Source organism: Macaca nemestrina, chromosome X (genome assembly GCF_043159975.1).
Source record: "Macaca nemestrina isolate mMacNem1 chromosome X, mMacNem.hap1, whole genome shotgun sequence".
Lineage (NCBI taxonomy): Eukaryota > Metazoa > Chordata > Mammalia > Primates > Cercopithecidae > Macaca > Macaca nemestrina.
The window spans coordinates 109,845,953-109,867,162 of record NC_092145.1 but is presented as its reverse complement, the minus strand read 5'-3'; the positions used below and the strand labels follow the sequence as shown (position 1 = coordinate 109,867,162).

Genomic DNA, 21,210 nt, shown 5'->3' with positions numbered 1-21,210 from the left:
ACTATAGTTCCTTCCTTAAATACCATTTGTTCAGTGGGTTTAGTATTTTATACCTCTGTGAGTTAGTCATTATACCTTTTGTGAGGCTTTTCATATAAACAAATTCACAAGTTAGAAAATAAATCCTTTGTCAAGCCAGGTTTTCTGATTGGGATTTAGAAAATATGACCACCATGATATGGCTTTAAAAAGTTTAATATCTGTAGCGTGCATTCAGTGCTAATGGACAATAAGTGATAGTGAAGTTTTGTCAGGTCTGATTCAGATTACCTGTGGCTGCTGTGAGTTATATGGAATTACACAGAGTTTAATGGTTCTCTGGCAATTTGCCTTGGCTCAGGGCCAAGGCAGCTAATGCTTCAATCAAACTGCTCTCCCCACCCCCACCCCAAGACAATTTCAGTTTCTAACTCCTGAGTGGATCTGTGATGAAGCCTTCAATGACACTCTCATACAAATGCCAAAGGGTTTTTTTTTCTCTGTCTCTTTCTCTTCCTTCTTCTTTATGGCTGCGTATATTAAGTGCTCCTGTAGCTTTGCCGAGACAAACTGCCTGGCTGGTGTTTATAAAGAGAACAGCTTTTAAGGTTTGATTAAAACAGAGAAGCCAACAGTCAGGAGAACAGGACAATATTCCTTTTTCTCTGCAGTGCCATCAGATATATCCAATTCACCCTAACATGGGCCCTAGCCCCACCCTGCAGGCCAACTTAAGGCAGCAGCCCTCCCAAATCACTTGAGTAATCGAAGAACATATCCCATCAAAGGCAGATAGCCTGCCTGACAGAAGAATCCCATGCATGGCAAGTTACCCTCCTCTCTTTTAGGAACCCAACTGGCCCTGAAGCTGGGATTCTGCCACAGATTTCTGGCATCACTTTCACATAGTTGAGACAGTGGACAAAGGCCAAGTGAACAAAGGCCAGAAACGTCCTCTACAAACTTGCAAAAAAGGCATGTACAACTCTGAGGTAGAACCATTCTGTGGATAGCAAATATTCTGGGTCCAAACTCTTTCATCAATCGCTGTTCAACCCTGTCCCCTCAACCTCTCCTAAAACCTCCAGTGGTGCTTCAGCACTAGCACCTCCCGCTATTTAGCTAAAGTGACTCCTGGACCCTTTGTCCAACTGATTCTAATGTCACATTTACTGGCTATTCTAGAGAGAATGCTCATTTTAAGAGACTAGCTGCCATAGAAGCAGCAGGAGGGAAGGGCAGAAACCACAGGATTCCTACTTTGCGCTGATTGCCACTAACTCATTTCAGCTGCTAAGGGGAGGCCCTGTTGGGGGAGCCAGGAGAGGAAATGGGTTCCATGTACAGTCCACTTTAAAGTGTTCACAATTGTGTGCTCAAAAATAGTCTCTACTAAACATTTAGCACGCCCATTAGCACAAGCCATAAAGCTTTAGGCTTTGCTGCACTGTTCGCCCAGGCTGCCTAAGCTGCTTTCCTATGGCAAAATGATTAAATGGTTGGCAAGTCAGATACATGCAGGAAGGATAAAGGAGCTCCAAGGATGGTTAAACCTGGACCCAGGAAGAATGGTTTAATATGACTTCTAAGCACATAAAAAAATTTAGAGGGAAGGACCAGCTGTTCTCAATTTTGATTGAAAGCAGAGCAAAGGAAAAGAAACTGATATTGCAATGAGAGGGACTGATATTAGCAAGGAGGAAGAACTTCCTGCCAGGCAAAATAGGTAAATATTAGACTGAGTGGTCAGTCAATGAAGATTATGGAATTTCCTTCTTTGGAGTGGCTCTTCTCTCTTTGCTATTTCTGTGTGGTCCTTCCAGCGGGGTCGGGGATGGAGGAAAGAGAGGCAGCCAGAGGTCCAATTTAGTCCCTTTCAGCACTCAGAATCTCTTATTTGCAACATTCCAGGATCTGTAACAGGGTAACTGGGACACTTGAAAAGAAGGAAGCAACGAGAAGCTTGCTGGTCATCTCAAACATTTAGATTTTCCCCAACTTTCTATCCCTCACAATGAGCCAAGTTTTTGCCCTGGCCCCCAAAATCCCAAGAAAGAAAGCAATGTGATGTTCACATTGCCAACAAGCAACAATAATATTAACCAAAAGAATCAAAGTCACAGGCATGTTTGGTAGGGGCAGGCACTAGCCCATCAGTATCTCTGCTAATTTAACCTATAATAACTCTCACAGATTTCTCAAACAACTTAAAACTACCATTTGACCCAGAAATCCTACTACTGAGTATCCAAAAGAAAATAAATTGATCTACCAAAAAGACACACTTGTACGTTCATTGCAGCACTATTCACAATAGCTAAGACATGGAAACCACCTAAGTGCCCATCAATGGTGGATCAGATAAAGAAAATGTGGTAAATATATACCATGGAATACTACGCAGCCATAAAAAGAATGAGATCGTGTCCTTTGTAGCAACATGGATGCAGCTGGAAGTCATTATCCTAAGCAAATTAACACAGGAACAGAAAACCAAATACCACATATTCTCACTTATAAGTGGGAGCTAAACAACGGGTACTCATGGACATAAAAATGGCAGTAATAAACACTGGGGACTACCAGAAGGGAGAGGGAGAGGGATGAGGGTTGAAAAACTATTGGATACTATGCTTAGTACCTAGGTGACGAGATCATTTGTACCCTGAACCTCAGCATCATGAAATACACCCACGTAACAAACCTGCACACGTACCTCCTGAATCTAAAAAGTTGAAATTATTTTTAAAAATGTATACACGTATAAAAATCAAATAAAAAATATCTCACAATCCCTGGGTCATGGAATAGTCTGAATCTTACTACATACCCAATTCCTTGAAGCCTGGGATTCAACAAATCAGCCTGTCTGCTTTGATAAGCTTCTTTCAAATAAGCCAAAGGCCCTTTGGGTTTTTCATCTAAATCCTACTCAGGCAGACACACTCCTTTGAGTATTCTGTGACTATTTTTGCCCTCAGCCTTGATCTAAGCCTCAAGGAACTGACTAGAGCTCACTCTGAGGACCAAGCCAGAAACATTTTATGTTTACCAGACTTATTTTTACTTTTAAACAAACACAGATGAAAGAGTCCCTGCTGAAAAGAACCACCACTTAATGCTAGCCCTTATACCTTAGTAACATTAAATTAAAATAAATTACAACAAATAATCATTGTTTCACATCAGTTTAAGCTGACAAAGTTAACTGCTGCAATCAATGGGCAACCTTTCACAAGCATTTGCTTAAAAGGAAAAGAAATGCTTCCAGGTGAAACTTATCAAACTGAAGGGCACTGAGGACCAAATCTTATTGTATGCCACCTGGTTTTCTCCCAAAGCATCAGTCAAGGAAAGAAAAGAGATCTCAACACAGCCTCCCAGTTAGAATCATTGACTTCTAACCACCAACAGAGATGATGGTTCAGGGAAGGAAGTTACACAGCATGGTTAAAACCAACACACATGAGGGAAATTTCTGGGGTGATGGTAGTGTTCTATACATTAATAGAAATTTTGGATACACAAGTGCATGGGATGTCAAAACTCACCCAATGGTACACGTCAGATTTTGTATTTCACTGTCTGTAAATTTTACCTTTAAAGGAAAAGAACACGTGTAAACAAACATTGAACTCTAGTAAATAATACACATGCTGAAATTTTAGGGGGACCTGTACTGATGTCCTCAACTTACTTGGAAATGTATCAGAAAATAATATAGATGAGTGAATAGAGAAAATCAATACACGAGTAGATATGAAACAAGTATAGCAGGAATAGATTAGTAGAATCTAGGTGATGGGTATATTTAAGTGTTTAATGTAAAATTCAGTTTTTCTGTACATTTAAAACATTCTGTTATAAAATGTCAGAAACACACAAAAACAAGTAAAAATTTGGATTTTTATTGTCCCACAGACCTTTCATTGATGTATGCATTCCAATACGCATTAACTGAAATTGTACTATGTGCGAGGCACTAGTTCAAATCCTGGTTCTGCCATTTAGTGGCAGTGTGACCTTGGGCGAGTCAATTCACCTCTCTGAAACCTGTTTCCTAATTTGTTTAATGGTAAGAATAATAACACCTACCTCACAGGGTGGTTATTGTTGAAATTACACTTCAATTGCTGACCACCTATTGAGAGCTATATTGAGTAGGGAACTCTCAATTAAGTGCTACTTGTTCCTCTCCCCTGTGGGATCTGTAGGGTCTCAACTATGGAAATTCTTTTGTGTCAGCTTCAGCTTGATTGCTAAGCACTTTTTGTTTCATGAAAATTGCAGCCTGGGCCATGGCCTTATATTATGGTGGGTATATAGTGTTCATATGTTTCAACTGACTCCCTGACATTCAATTGAGTTTTGGTTTTCAAACTCCCCTTTGCAAACAAGAAAAATAAGAAAGATTACCCTTCACAGCCTCTGGTAACCATCCTTCTACAACAGGGTGACTATAGTAAATAGTAACTTCATTGTAAATGTTAAAATAACTAAAATAGTGTAATTGCATTATTTGTAACTCAAAGGGTAAATGCTTGAAAGGATAGCTACCCCATTCTCCATGATGTGATTATTTCACATTGCATGCCTGTATCAAAACATCTCAGGTAACCCATAAACACCTATTATGTACCCCCAAATTAACTGAAAAATAGAAACTTTCTGAAAGGAGTATAAAGCAAAATTTAAGCAAGAGATTAAAGCTGGAGTGTGGTCTAAGGTAGGTCTGCCTACATTCATTTGAACCCATGGTCAAAATACTTGATCATTAACTCACTCTCTTGCTCACCTCTTCTCATAGTTCTGACATCTTTTCCAGTTCTGGGATGACTCCCCGCAAAAAGGGATCCTATCATTTGGAAAACAAGCTCAATCCTTGTTGGTTTCCTTTTCAGTTCATTTCCTGAGAGGATTCTCTCAGCACTCTTCCCCTTGATGCATATCCCATCATTCACTTATTGGTATGAGAGAGGTGAAACAGTCTGCTTTTCAAGGGTAGGTTTATGCTCCTCTGCAAGGGGTGGCCTCTGGCTTTCCTGAGTCCCCTACCTGGTTTGAGGCAACAGGAAGGTTGACTGTTCTGCCAGGAAAGCACTGCCAAACTCTGGGTCTGAGGAAACAACTTGAGAGCAGGCAAGTGGGTATCCACCCCAGGAGATAATAAAGCACAGCAGAGCAGAAACCTAGGCCTGAGAAGCTGTCCAGGAGGGTTCTTTATGAGCCTGTTTAACAGCAGAGCTCTATGTAGCACAGGAAATCATGCACCCAAAGTGCAGCAGACTTTATAGTGGTCAGACCTAATCAGGCTATAATTAAGGCATTTTAGGAGGCAAAAAGTCTTTGGCAGCAATGATGTCTACACAAGAGAGTGATGTCAAGCAATTATTTGTCACTGAGACTCAACATCTAGCCCAAAGATTTGGGCCAGGCACAGTAGCTTATGCCTGTAATCACAGCACTTTGGGAGGCCTAGGTGGAGGGATCGCTTGAGCCCAGGAGTTCAAGACCAGCCTGGGCAACATAGGGAGGCCCTGTCTCTGAAAATGTTTTTAATTAGCTGGGCATGGTGTCTTGTGCCTATGGTCCCAGCTACTCAGGAGGCTGAAGTGGGAGGATTGCTTGAACCTACCTAGGAGGTTGAAGCTGCAGTAAGCCATGATTGCCCCACTGCACTCCCACCTGGGTGACTTGTCTCAAAAAACAGAAATAAAAATAAATTTAAAAATAACCCTAAGGTTCACCCTGTCCTCACAGTGCCACCCACCATACTGATGGGATTGATTAAAGTAGCACTTGAAAACATGAAAAGATTGCTTTATTTTCTTCCATTCAACAAGTTGTCTCTTCACTGTTTATTGCTTCCTTTTTTGTGCAGAAGCTTTTAAATTTAGTATGGTCCCATTTGTCTATTGTTTTTGTTGCCTGTACTTTTGAGGTCTCAGCCATAAAATCTTTGCCCAGACCAATGTCCTGAAGAGTTTTCCCTAGGTTTTTCTCCAGTTATTTTATACTTTCAGGTCTTATGTTTAAGTCTTTAATTATCTTGATTTGATTTTTGTATATGGTGAGAGATATAAAAATCATTTCATTCTTCTGCATTTGCTCATTGAGCTTTCCAAGCCCCATTTATTGAAAAGGGTTTCCTTTCCCCACTGTATGCTGTTAGTGCCTTTGTCAAAAATCTGTTGGCTTTATTTATTTACTTACATGGCTTTATTTCTGAGTTCTTTATTCTTTTCCATTGGCCTATGTGTCTGTTTTCATACCAACAGCATGCTGTTTTGGTTATTACAGCCTTGTAATATATTTTGAAGTTAGGAGGTGATGCCTGAAGCTTTGCTCTTTTTGCTAAGCATTGTTTTAGCTATTTGGGCTTTTTTTCGCTTTCATACAAACTTTAGGATTATTTTTTCCAATTCTGTGAAAAATATTTGCAAACTATTCATCCAACAATGGACAATATATTGTATATTTCAAAGTATCTAGAAGAAAGGACTTGAGATGTTACCAACACAGAAATAATAAATACTCAAGGTATGGATACCCCAAATACACTGACTTGATCATTACACATTATATGCCTGTGTTGGGAGCAAGCCCCCCAAAATACGACCATAAACTGGCCCCAAACACTGGCCATAAACAAAATCTCTGTAGCACTGTGTCATGTTCATAATGGCCCTAATGCCCAAGCTGGAACGTTGTGGGTTTACGGGAATGAGGGCAAGGAACACCTGGCCCACCCAAGGCGGAAAACCGCTTAAAGGCATTCTTAAGCCACAAACAATAGCATGCGCATCTGTGTCTTAAGAGCATGTTCCTGCTGCAGTTAACTAGCCCAACCTATTCATTTAATTTGGCCCATCCCTTCGTTTCCCATAAGGGATGCTTTTAGTTAATTTAATATCTATAGAAACAATGCTAATGACTGGTTTGCTGTTAATAAATATGTAGGTAAATCTCTGTTCAGGGCTCTCAGCTCTGAAGGCTGTGAGATCCCTGATTTCTCACTTCACACCTCTATATTTCTGTGTGTGTGTCTTTAATTCCTCTAGCGCCACTGGGTTAGGGTCTCCCTGACCGAGCTGGTCTCGGCAAGTGGCGTCCATTCATGGGGGCTCGAATCCAGGTCGAAAGGTCGCTGGAGCGATGGTTGGAATGGAAAACTAGCTGGAGGACACCCGAGTACTCTTAAAGCAATCCCTGTGGTGAGTAAGAAGGGGAGCTCGGAAGCGTCAGGGTAATAATGGGACAGGTATGGGGTCTGGTTCGTTCCACCTTGGAACTTTTTCACACTAATGAGGAGGAGGAAGGAGAGTATAGCGAAGTAACAGAAGAGGTTACAGAGCATGTTTATTTACCAGCTAAAGCTAAAGCAGCAAAGGAAGGAGAGGTTCATCACTACCCTTCTGCACCCCCTCATCATTATTTTGAAGAAAATGCCCCCCCAGATCTTTCTTTTCCAGAGGACACTGGGCGAAAACTAGTTGCCCCAGTGACTGTTCGAGCAGCACCTCAAGTGACCACTCTTAGTTCTATTCAGGCAGGAATTCAGCAAGCTAGACGAGAGGGTGATTTAGAGGCTTGGCAGTTCCCTGTTAGAATACACCCCCCAGATCAAGAGGGAAATATTATAGCTACATTTGAGTCTTTTCCTTTTAAATTACTCAAAGAATTAAAACAAGCAATAAATCAGTACAGACCAGGTTCTCCTTTTGTAATGGGACTGTTAAAGAATGTTGCTGTTTCCAGTCGGATGATTCCTACTAACTGGGACACTCTTACTGGAGCTTGTCCAACTGCTGCTTAGTTCTTACAATTTAAAACTTGGTGGGCAGATGAAGCTTCCATTCAGGCTGCTCGCAATGCCCAGGCCCAACCTCAAATTAATATAACTGCAGACCAACTTTTGGGGGTTGGCAGCTGGGCTGGTTTGGATGCAAAACTGGTCATGCAGGATGATGCCATAGAACAGCTAAGAGGAGTATGCATTAGAGCTTGGGAAAAAATCACTTCAGGTGGAGAACAATACCCTTCCTTTAGTGCTATAAAATAGGGACCCAGAGAACCATATGTTGATTTTATAGCTCGGTTACAGGAGTCTCTTAAAAAGATGATTGCAGATTTGGCTGCTTAGGATATAGTACAGCAGTTATTAGCTTTCGACAATGCTAATCCCGATTGCCAGGCTGCTCTGTGACCTATCAGAGGGAAAGCACATTTAGTTGATTATATCAAGGCCTGTGATGGTATCAGAGGTAATCTGCATAAAGCTACCTTGTTGGCACAGGCAATGGCAGGACTGAGAGTGGATAAAGGAAATACTCCATTTCCTAGAGCTTGTTTTAACTGTGGGAAGCATGGTCACACTATGTTCAGATGATCTGAACAAAATGGTCAGATGGTAGAAATGATAAGAAGTATGGCAAAAGTTTCTATTATCTGGAACCATGGCAGTATAGTGGCACCTCAACCTCAAATGATATGGCCCACTCTAGGAGCTAAACATAAGGATTTGTGGAAACTATTAAATGCTCTTAATAAGATCAAAATTTGGGAAAGAATAAAAAAGCATCTAGAAGGACACTCTACAAACTTGTTTTTGGGTATAGCAAAATTTAAAATATATATATTTAAAGCATCCCAGGCACACCTGACCTTAATGCCAGGAACTAGAGTGCTTAAAGGAGCTGCAGACAAATTAGCAGCTAGTAACCCATTTAAATGGATAAAAACACTTGAAAGCTCTGTGATTTCAATGATGACTATGCTTTTAATCTATGTTGTTTGTCTGTGTATAGTCTGCAGATGTGGATCCTGACTCCTGCGAGAAGTAGCTCACTGTGACAAAGCTGCCCTTGCTTTTATCTCTTTGCAAATCAAAGAAGGGAGACACATTGGGAGCAAGCCCCCCAAAATCGGCCATAAACTGGCCCCCAAAACTGGCCATAAACAAAATCTCTGTAGCACTGTGACATGTTCATAATAACCCTAATGCCCAAGCTGGAAGGTTGTGGGTTTACAGGAATGAGGGCAAGGAACACCTGGCCCGCCCAAGGCAGAAAACCGCTTAAAAGGCATTCTTAAGCCACAAACAATAGCATGAGCATCTGTGTCTTAAGGGCGTGTTCCTGCTGCAGTTAACTAGCCCAACCTATTCCTTTAATTTGGCCCATCCCTTCATTTCCCATAAGGTATACTTTTAGTTAATTTATTATCTATAGAAACAATTCTAATGACTGGTTTGCTATTAATAAATATGTGGATAAATCTCTGTTCAGGGCTCTCAGCTCTGAAGGCTGTGAGACCCTTAATTTCCCACTTCACACCTCTATATTTCTGTGTGTGTGTCTTTAATTCCTCTAGCACCACTGGGATAGGGTCTCCCCAACCGAGCTAGTCTTGGCATGCATGTAACAAATATTCACATGTACCTCTTAAATATGTAGAATATTATGTATCAATAAAAGAAAAAAAGGGAAAAACTGGACAATGGGGTGGGAGATTCCTTTATATTTAAATAATATTTGCTATTTTAAAAATGCACTTCAACCCTTTTAAATTATAACTTTAATTTACAGTGTGTTAAGATAGCAACACAGGATAGGAGAGTGCAACTTTTAATGATAGGATATGTGAGACTCTGCAGTCAAATAATCCTTCCTGAAAAAGTTGATACACTTTCCCAACCAGTTATTAGAGGCCCAATCTTCTGCAATTCCCAGAGGATATGCTACAGAAGATCATGAAGCTTTAGAGAATACTGTTCTTCCAGTGAAGGTCCATGTTCAGTGATATTTTGAGACCCTGTTACATGGAGAGTCTTAGTTTTCAGACTGTTGATCAGAAGTGCTAGGGAATATGTGCCAGTCAACCAAAACAGATGGAGAGGAGGGAGAAAAAAGTTCATTACACTGTTATTTACTCATTGTTTTCTATAGACTCTGACCCTTACTGTGTCCATAAAATACAAAATAAGAAGGCTGTTTGGGGGTTTTGCTTATATATGTACCTATGTTATACAGGTTTTCTCAAATCCCTCTTATCGCTTGATATGCTCCTGACATTCTGCCTACCCCTTCCCTGTGAAGCCTGAATAGGTTAGTAATGCCTGTGTACTCCTGGAGCACTCTGCACACACCTCTACTCTTGTGTTCACTTACTAAGTAGTACTGAAGTTGTCTGTTCATAAGTCTGTCTCCCCTACTCTACTGGGCAGGGGGTCTCTCTCATACCTGTGTTCCCAACACCTATGGGTGCTTAGTAGATGTGTGTTGCACTGTTTGGGGAAACTTAAGGTTAGTACTCAGGTTTTATTTTAAACTTTCAATCTAACAGTGCCTTGTACACAGTAGGTGTTATGTCTACACATCCTCTCTGATGATAGTAACTTTTAAAAGGCCTCAGAAAACAAATAACCTGATTAAAAATGGGCAAAAGAACTGCCAAAACATTCCTCAAAAGAAGACACGGCAAATGGCCAGCAGGCATATAAAAATATGCTCAACAGGCCGGGCGCAGTGGCTCAAGCCTGTAATCCCAGCACTTTGGGAGGCCGAGACGGGCGGATCACGAGGTCAGGAGATCGAGACCATCCTGGCTAACCTGGTGAAACCCCGTCTCTAGTAAAAAATACAAAAAAATAGCCGGGCGAGGTGGCGGGTGCCTGTAGTCCCAGCTACTCGGGAGGCTGAGGCAGGAGAATGGCGTAAACCCGGGAGGCGGAGCTTGCAGTGAGCCGAGATCCGGCCACTGCACTCCAGTCTCGGCGACAGAGCAAGACTCCGTCTCAAAAAAAAAAAAAAAAAATATGCTCAACATCACCAATCATCAGGGAAATACAAATCAAAATCACAATGAGATATCACTTCATACCTGTTAGGATGGCTATTATCAAAAAGACAAGAGTGAAGTGTTGGTGAGGCTGTGGAGGAAAGGTGGTGGTGAGGTGCTGTGGTGAGGCTTGCACAGCGGTGGTGGGAATGTAAATTAGTGCAGCCATTATGAAAAACGGTATCAAGGTTCCTCAAAAAATTAAAATAAAACTACCCTATGATCCAACCATCCTACTTCTGGGTATATATTCCAAAAAAAAAAAAAAAAAGGAAACCAGTATCTTGAAGAGATATCTGCACACCCATATTCATGGCAGCATTATTCACAATAGCCAAGATATTAAGTGTCCATCAATGGATGAATGGATAAATAAAATGTGGTAAATATATACAATGAAACACTATTCAACCTTAAAAATGAAGGAAATCCATCATTTGTGGCAACATGGATGAACCTGGAGGACATTATGTTAGGTGAAATAAGCCAGGTACAGAAAGACAAATACTGCATGATTTCACTCATATGTGAGAGCTTATTAGAACTATTAGAATCAAAGAGTAGAATAGTGTTTACCAGTGGTGGGGGCAGAGAAGCAGGGGGAAGGGGTTTGGGGAAGATGTTGGTCAAAGGATACAAAATTTCAGTTAGATAGGAGGAATAAGTTCAAGAGATGTATTGTACAACACAGTGACTATAATTAGAACAATGTATCATATTCTTGAAAATCACAGAGATTTTAAGTGCTCTCACCAAAAAAATGATAGGTATGTGAGGTAATGTATATGTTAATTCGTTCAATTTAGCCATTCCACAGTGTCTACATATTTCAATACATCCTGTTGTACACCATAAATATATATAATTTTTATGTCAATTAAAAATAATTAATTTTGTACAAAGGTTTCAAAGGTATATGGCACCTTATGTGACTTACCAAATGTCTTCACATTATTTCACATGATCCCTATCAACAGCCTGTTTAGAAGCAAGTCAGATATTATAACAACTGCCATTTGACACATAAGGGAATTGGCTTGGAGCAATTAACTGACTGTCTAAGGCCACACAGCTAATATGAACTCAGTGGATACTTTGAATCTACCCTATTGTTTTCCAGTGCCCATGTTTCTCTCCTTTTTATAAAGATAGAACTGAGAAACTTTGATACCTATATGGTTTCCCGGACTTGTTGTTAGGTTCCTCTCACTTCAGCTAGAGAAGAACAAAGTAATGATGTACCCTGATACCCGCTGGCAGTCATCATGAACAGTTGAATCAACCAATCTTAAAGCCTGCCTCTTCCCTAGAATTCTCGTTATGTGAGATAATACATTTCCTAATTGTTTAAGCCAGTTAGAATCTGGGTTTCAGTTACTTGCAGCCTGAGTCATACCTGACGTATGATGCCTGCTTCCCAGGAAGACTAAATTTCATAAAGATAGGGCTCCAGACATTCTCCCAGTCTAGTCTTCTCTACAGCACTTCCATGCTGGCTCACTACAAGGGACTATTCTTGTAGGGGTAAGGAGGATCCATCTCAGAGAAAGGGTGCCAGACGGTTTCCTGAAATAAAAGTTAACTTGTTGCTGAAGGGATCACCAGTTATAAAGCCATGTTTTTTGTTTGTTTGTTTGTTTTTTTGAGACAGAGTCTCACTCCGTCACCAGGCTGGAGTGCGTTGGTGCGATCTCAGCTCACTGCAACCTCCACCTCCCGGGTTCAAGTGATTCTCCTGCCTCAGTCTCCCGAGTAGCTGGGACTACAGGCGCATGCCACCACACCCAGCTGATTTTTTGTATTTTTAGCAGAGATGGGGTTTTACCATGTTGGCCAAGATGGTCTCGATCTATCTCTTGACCTCGTGATCCGCCCACCTCGGCCTCCCAAAGTGCTGGGATTACATGCCTGAGCCGCCGTGCCTGGCTTGAAGCCATGTTAATTGGTTGCAGCAGAAGCCAGCAACAAATCAGAAGAGATTTAATGTATTCTCCACCTCAACCCCACACACCAATGTCTCTCTTGGCAATGCTGGGAGAGAAGGGGCAAGAACATTTACATCACTTCCACCAGATAGTCCTTCAGCCCCCTTAAAAAGACTGTAAGCCAGCATCTCCCCAGAAGGCAGCAGTCTTCAATTACTCACATTAGGGCAGCAGTTTTCACCCCAAATCCCAAAAGGCTTTCCGGCACTGTGGGTAAGGAAAAGTTCCAGAGAGATGACTTTATGTCTCAGTTCCATTAAACATTCATTGTGTGGCTGAGATGTACTCTTGGAATACTTCCATTTCCCCAGTAATAGAATGGAAATAATACTTCCTCTTTCCCTCCCTTCCAAGAACACTGGAAATGTGAATAACATTCATGAGGTCTGCATGAAGACCAAGAAAGTGCCCTGCACCAGGTTCAGGCCTAGGTCCTGGAGTTTTTTAAAAGATTACAAACAGAATGGCTCCATCTAACAACAACCTCTATGATAAGCAACAAACATATACTGGGTGTCCACTATGTGCTGGGTCCGGAGCTTGGCTTTGGGGCTACATTGGTGAGGAAGCCACTTGTCCCTACTCTCAAAGAGTTCCCAATATTGTGGTAGAGACAGGCGCATAAATCCAGATATGGAATATAATAATTTCAACGTTGCTGATATCTGTGTGGAAAAGTTGTGAGAGATAAGCTGGAAACATGTGCTGGGATGAGATGAATCATGAATGCAAAAGTAATCCTAAACATATATAAAAACCAGTATAGCAGCAGCAGCACCAACAAGGCAGAATATATGCAGGTTAGTGCATGGAAAAATGTCCTCCAGGTCCCTTGCTGTGCTGGGCACTAACCCTTTAGTGGCTGGGTCCAAGAGTGGGGAGAGGCAGCTGGGGCAGCAGGAGGGGTCTTGAAGGGGCTCAAAGAAGCAGCTGGTATCAAAGGATCCCATAATTTTAACAAGAAGCGTGGTCATATCAGTGAATACTAGTTAAATACAGCCCTGCTTCTATGTCATGTGAATGAGCATGAGTGCTACTTTGTGGTCATCCAGGAGCCCCAAAATGTCATTGGGTTGGAAACACACTTTAGCAACAGTGTGGAAGATGGGCTAGATTGGGGCAGCATGAAGTCAGACAGATAAGCAGGAAGGCTTTGTAATACACCAAGGAAGATGGATGATGTCCCGAATTACTGAAGTGGCAGGCCCAAAGATGATTACATAAATCTCCATTTCTATAGATCTTCTTTGTTTCTAAGAATTCTCCATTCTTTTTATTCTCATGGCTACAATCTCCTAGCCCAATGCAAACTTACACACACACATGCATGCTTGTGTGCAGATCCTGCTTCAGTATGTATACTCAACTAGTGGCTGGCAGGCTGTAATTATGGCAGGCAAGAGGCCTGCCAAGAAAAATTCATTCAAATACTGAGGTCATCCTATTCCCAGCTGCAAGAGAATGGCTATGGTATAAACTCTGCCTTCATAAACCCAAACTATATTTTTGGATAGTCTTCTCTATTTTTCCAAGCACAGTCACACAATTATCTCATTTGTTCTCTTAACAATAGTTCTAGGAGGTCAGTAAGGCTGATATTATTTAGCTCCAATGTAGAGACAGGAAAAGTCCTTCAAAGAGAAAGGACTTGCCTAAGGTCATTCACAATGAGTCAGTAGTGACTCTAGGACTAAGATGCCTTCTACTTCTTGGTCCCATGTTCCTCTCAATCTTCCACATAACCTCCTTCAGATACAATTTCAGATCATTTCTGTTGCAAAATAATATTCATTCTATCTATTCTAATACTCATTTCTAAGAGAATTCTGTGGATAACTCAGAGTCACCAATTTTATCTTCCAAGTCCTTGCTCAGGTCTCACCATTCCCTCCAGGAAATTTTCCCTGGTAACTATAGTTCAGTAACCTCAACCCCTTCTCTAAATATTTACTCTCAGTATTAATGTGTTAGTGCTTTATACTCTTATGTTGTGTTCAGATTACTCCATCTGTGACTTGTCCTTTTCTTCTCCCCGCCTAGCACAAGATTTGGCACATAAGGGAACACTTACTAAAGTGTTGTTAATGGATGGCTTGATCCATTAAAGCCTAACTCTGGCATCAGACTGCCTGCAATTTCCAGTCAACAACAAAGCACTCTGAATATGTGTGTTTGTGTGTGTGCACACATGTGTGTGCATGCGTGTCTATGCACCACTCATCTAGTGACCCCGAGGGTAACTAACTCAATGCTGTCAAGATGCAGCATCAGCACATAGTTATTTTACATTCCAGTAGGAATTGAAGCAAGGAAACTTTTCTCCCTAATTTTTTCAAAATAAATATTGCTCTGGTTCCAAGTGGTATATTTTTTGACATCTTGTGTACATTTCTGAAATAGAGTCCAGATGAGAAACCAGCTAATGTGTATGTCCATTCCAATATGAGAACAGTAGATTCCCACTCATAGGCAATTTCATTTCTGAAATCTCAATTGCAGAAAAAAGATTAAGGGGAGCATGTTCGCAGGAAGGAGTAAGGCTGACATGAAGTGACTGCTAAACAATCTGTTTGAGGCTTGGGGGCAAGACAAGGACATGGGGAAGAAAAGAAGGGGATGCAAAAATTTCTTCCCTCTCCTCTAGTGATTGCCTACACAGATTTTTAAGGGACATGAAAGGGAAAGCAGCTGATGGCTGCTCCCAACAAGGCAGGATAATTGCAAAATATCATTTAGACATGAGGGTAACCAAAGGCAGGTGAACCCCAAGAAGACAGGTAAACAGGCCCTAGGGAACACCATCCACTTAGTTGTCTGGTGAGAAAGTCCTCCTTAGAGTCCCCAGCTGAGAGTAAAGGAATCATTTTTCTGTTTGTTCTACAACATACAATATTGCCCAAGTACTACTGGGCAATATTGCCAAGATACTACTATGTATCAAGTACTGTGCTTGGCACTTACCAATATAAACCTTTTTGCCTTGTAGTGATTCATACTCCCATTTTACAGATGAAGAAACTGAGAGACTAAGTCTTTTACTCATCATCCCATAGTCTGTCTGACTCTATCATGTAGGTTCTTTCCATTGCACAACTCTGCCTTCCCAAGGTATGTTCAGTGAGATCTGGCAACAAGAAGAAAGCTGAAAACCCCTCGCTAGCAAGCCTAAGGTTTCATAGAGGCACTTAGTCTTAAATGAAGAGTGGGATTATAGCCTAACGGAGAAAAAGAAGGAAAGCGCATTCATTCCCGGCTGAAGGAATAGCAGATGGAAAGGCACTGATGTGGGCAAGAAAAAAAAAGTTCAAGAAAATATAAATAGTTTTGTGGGATCACCTGAGGGTGAGGACAGGTGATAGAATACGAAGCAAGAGCAACTAAGGCCAGATTATAAAGGGTTTCTTTTCATATGCCATGTTAGGGAATGTGGATTTTCTCCTGGAGATGAGACAGACTAGAAGAGAGTATTGATATCGATCTCTGATCTCTGTTTTGAAAAGATCACTGTGGCACTGACTGCATGTAGGGGCACTGAGCCAGGAAAATCTGGCAATAATCAAGGCAAGAGTCATGGGGATGAACCAAGTGAGGCCTAGCTCAGAAACTACTGACTCCAGAACAGTCGCTACCAGAAAGGGGTCTGGATCCAGACCCCAAGAGAGGGTTCTTGGATCTCGCACAACAAAGAATTCAGAGTGAGTCCATAAAGTGAAAGCAAGTTTATTAAGGAAGTAAAAGAATAAGGAATGGTTAATCTGTAGGCAGAGCAGACCTGAGGGCTGCTGGTTGCCCATTTTTATGGTTATTTCTTAATGATATGCTAAACAACGGGTGGATTATTCATGCCTCCCCTTTTTAGACTATATAGGGTAACTTCCCGATGTTGCATGGCATTTGTAAACTGTCATGGTGCTGGTGGGAGTGTAACAGTGAGGACAACCAGAAGTCACTCTGGTCGCCATCTTGGTTTTGGCTGGCTTCTTTAATGCAAACTGTTTTATCAGCAAGGTCTTTAGGACCTGTATCTTGTGCCGACCTCCTGCCTCATCCTGTGCTAAGAATGCCTTAACCTCCTGGGAATGCAGCCCAGCAGGTCTCAGCCTCATTTTACCCAGCTTCTATTCAAGATAGAGTGGCTCTGGTTCAAACACCTCTGACACAGTCACTGCAAATCAGCCTCAATCTTTAACCTCAAAGTTAGGATTCCAGACTTTGTAACATGTACCCCCATAGCCCTTAAATACTGCATGTGTTGCTTTGGCCTAAAAACTAGTAACAAGTCTTGCTTTGTCCTCTGGGGCCTCCTCATTTGTCTCCATTTTCTAAGCTGGCGGCTTTGTGGCTCCCCTGGGCCTAGCCTAGCCCAGCTGGCTGGGGGTGGTGGAGAGAAGTCAGGTAGGATCCAAGCAGAAAGGGCCATGATTAGCACATGTTTCACATTCCCCACATTGCATGGCAATTCCCAACCAAATCCTACAGGATTGTTTTCTTAAAGATTTGGGAGGAGTTTGGGGCTTCTTCTCTTTCTTTCTTCTTTGCTTTATTCTGTTTCTGGACTGCAGCTATTTCCTCTGTCCTTGAGTTAAGTAATAGCAGAGAGGGAGTTAAAATGAAAGCTTGCAGCAATGCAGAAAAGATGTTTCTAGAGAAGTCCAGAGGAAGGAGGGAAATCTAGCATGGGGGGCCACAGCAGTATTATGGGAAGGCCAGGGAATGTGGCTGCTGGGGGTGGGGCTTCAGCTAAAGCAAGTGTATAGAAGTTAGGCAAAAACCTAGCTAAGGGAAGGGGCCCCCTGACTCTCAGGCCTGCTTCAGTCCTTGATTTGTCTGCATTTAGCACTCAGTAGATTTTCCTCTGGTTATCAGTACCTGCTAAAACCTCAGCACAGCCCTAAGGTGTGGACTCTCCCTTTAACCAAGGAAATTAAAGCATTATAATGAACCAAAAGCATTTAATGGGTAAAGGCAACCAGCAGTACACTCATGGGAATCCCACACTCCTAAATAACAGGAGGGTCTTGCAAAAGCCTTCCAGGCTTGCTTCCTTCCTTCCGTCCATCCTTCCTTTCATCTCTCTCTCTCTCTCTCCATGAATTTCTGAAATAGAACCCAGATGAAAAACCAGTTCATGTGTATGTCTGTCCCATCTGAGAACAGTAGATTCTGACTCATGGGCAATTTCATTCCAGAAATCTCAATTGCAGAAAAAAGATTAGAAGAGCAGGTTTTATTTTATTTTCTATCTCCCTCCCTTTCCATCATTTCCCTTGAGATAGCATACATCAATAAGTAGCATGTAGGGAAGTACTGATTGTTTCTTAATTTATAGCTTTATTGAGACATAATTTACACACAATAAAGTTACCATACCATAAAATTTATCCATTTAAGTGAAATGCAATGATTTTTTAGTATATTTAAAGAGTTGTACAACCATCACCACAATCTAATTTTAGAACATCTCCATTGTCCTCAAAAAGAAACTGTAAAGGTATTAATTAAGAAATAATCAGTGCTTCCCTACATGCTACTTATTAACATATGTGATCTCAAGGGAAATGATGGAAAGGGAGGGGGATAGAAAATGAAATAAAACCTGTTCTGCTAATCTTTTTTTCTGCAATTGGGATTTCAGGAATAAAACTCCCATGAGTCTCAATCTACTATTCTCAAATGGGACAGGCATACACATGAGCAGTTTCTCATCTGGGCTCTATTTCAGAAATGTGTGGGGGGAGGGAGGGAGAGAGCGAGCGAGCGAGAGACAGAAACAGAGAGAGAAACAGAGGGAGAAACAAACAGGCCTGGGTGGTTTCTGCAAGACCCTCCTGTTCTTTAGGAGTGTGGGCTTCCTATGAGTGTACTGCTGGCTGCCTTTACCCACTAAATGCTTTTGGTTCATTCTGATGCTTTAATTTCCTTGGTTAGAGGGGAGAGTCCACACCTTGAGGGTATGCTGGGGCTGTAGCAGGTGCTGATGACCAGAGCTTTGAGCTCACATACTGTCAGTCCATGTTCCCACTCCCAGCCCTAAGCAACCACAAATCACTTTTTGCCTCTGTAGATTTGCCTTTTACTATAAATGGAATCATATAGTACTGTATGTGGTATTTTGTGTCTGATTTATTTAACGTAGCATAATGTTTTTAAGTTTCATCCATGTCATTGCATGTAGTTTTATTCTTTTTATTGCTGACAAATATGCCATTGTATGGTGTGGGTATACCACATTTTGTTATCCATTTGCCAGTTGATGGGCATTTGTATATTTCCACATTTTGACTATTACAAATAATGCTGCTATGTACATTTTTGGACAAATTTCTGTGTGGTCAAATGTTTTCATTTCTTTTGGGTAAATATCCAGGAGTGGAATTGCTGGGTCATAGAGCAATTTAAGCTAAAATGACAAGGAACTGCCAACATGTTTTCCAAAGGGGATCATTTTATATTCCTACCAATGAGATAAGAGTTAAGAAGAAATTACTTAGGCAGATAATGAGGGTATGGGAGTCCTCGGAAAGGTTTTCCTTTTTAAAGAAAAGTAGCCCCAAAATCATTTTCTAACAAAGAGCAGCCTGTAAAATCGAGCTGCAGACATAGACAAGCAAGCTGGAAGCTTGCACGGGTGAATGCCAGCAGGAAAAAGCTACCTGGGACTAGGCTTGTTCAAAATGGCAGCTCCAACTTCCCTTCCCCCTTTGCTAGCCACACGTACAGTAAGGAGCAGACAAGATGGTGCCGGTCAAGTGGAATGCCAATTTGCATAAGATTAGGGTAGGGTAGCCAGCCTTCCCCATGTTCTATGTAAATGTCACACTTGATTGAACCAATTTGTGGGCCCTAGGTAAATCAGACACCACCTCCTCAAGCCTGCCTATAAAATCTGGCGCACTCCACCACCAGCTGGTCTTTTCCTTTTGGAAGCCCCTCTCACTCCCTAGAGAGAGAGCTCTTCTCCTTTCTTTTTTTTTTTTTTTTTTGCTTATTAAACCTCCGCTCCTAAACTCCTCATGTGTGTCCATGTCCTACATTTTATTGGCACGAGATGACAAACCCTGGGTATTTATTGCAGACAATGACACCTCTTCACCAACATATATGAAGGTTGCATTTTTGGTCACATCCTCACCAGCATTTTCTATCATCCATCTTTTTTATTATAGCCATTCCAGTGGGTGAGAAATAGTATGTCATTTTGATTTTGCTTCCATTTCCTTAGTGAATAATTATGTTCAGCATCTTTTCCTGTGCATATTGGTCATTTGTACATTTTCTTTGGAGAGATGTTTATTCACATCCTTGGCTCATTTTAATGGGTTATTTGTCTTTTTATTATTGAGTTGCAAAAGTCCTTTATATTAAGGATACAAGTTCCTTATTAGATGTTTTGCAAATATTTTCTCCTATTCTGTTGGTTGCTGTGATAGTCAGGGCAATGACCTCCATTGATGTCTACATTCTAGTCCCTGGAACCTGTGAATGTGTTACTTTACATGGTAAAAGAGACTTTGCAGATGTGATTATGTTAAGGATCTTGAAATGGGGAGAGTCTGATCACACAAACTCTTAAAAAGGGAGAACCCTTACTGGCTGTGGTCATAGGGAAATGTGACTACAAAAAAAGGTCCAGAGAAATGCAAAGTTACTGGTTTTGAAGATGGAAGAAGACAGCCAGGAGCCAAGGAATATGGGGCAACCTCTAGAAGCTAAAAAAGGCAAGGAAGTTCTCTCCTTGAGCCTCCAGAAAAAAATGAGCCCTGCTGACATGTTAGTTTTAGCTCAATGAGACCCATGTCATATTTCTAATGTACAGAACTGTAAAATGATAAATTTGTATTGTTTTAAGCTACTAAGTTTGTGGTAATTTACTATAACAGCAATAGAAAACTAATATAAATTGTCCTTTCAGTTTCTTTCTTTCTTCCTTCCTTTCTTTTTCTTTTCTTTCTTTTTTTTTTTTTTTAAAGACGGAGTTTCGCTCTTGTTGCCCAGGCTGGAGTGCAATGGCGTGATCTTGGCTCACCGCAACCTCCACCTCCTGGGTTCAAGCGATTCTCCTGCCTCAGCCTCCCGAGTAGCTGGGATGACAGGCATGTGCCACCACGCCCAACTAATTTTTTTGGGGGGGGGGTATTTTTAGTAGAGACGGGGTTTCTCCATGTTGGTCAGGCTGGTCTCGAACTCCTGACCTCAGGTGATCCACCCTCTAGGCCTCCCAAAGTGCTGGGGTTACAGGCGTGAGCCACTGTGCCTGACCCCCTTTCAGTTTCTTGACAGTGTCTTTTAAAGAACAAAAGTTTCTAATTTTGACTAAGTCCAGTATTTATCCATCTTTTCATCACTTATGCCTTTGGTATTGTATATAAGAAATCACTGCCAGTAGAACTTCCAGAATAGGGATATG

The 21,210-nt window shown here is 41.4% G+C and overlaps 1 protein-coding gene across 8 annotated transcripts in view; it reads right to left on the bottom strand.

Annotated features, from left to right (window-relative positions):
- LOC105493946 (shroom family member 4) overlaps positions 1-21,210 on the bottom strand; it is a 248,458-nt gene that overhangs the window by 131,043 nt on the left and 96,205 nt on the right. Inside the window, exon 1 of one of the 8 annotated variants that reach the window (XM_011761993.3) lies at positions 3,531-3,569. The exons of the other annotated variants lie outside the window; for them this stretch is intronic. The gene's annotated coding sequence lies outside the window, so the exon portion shown is untranslated. Of the gene's footprint in view, positions 1-3,530; positions 3,570-21,210 lie in introns of those variants that run through there. 8 annotated transcript variants of the gene reach the window in all.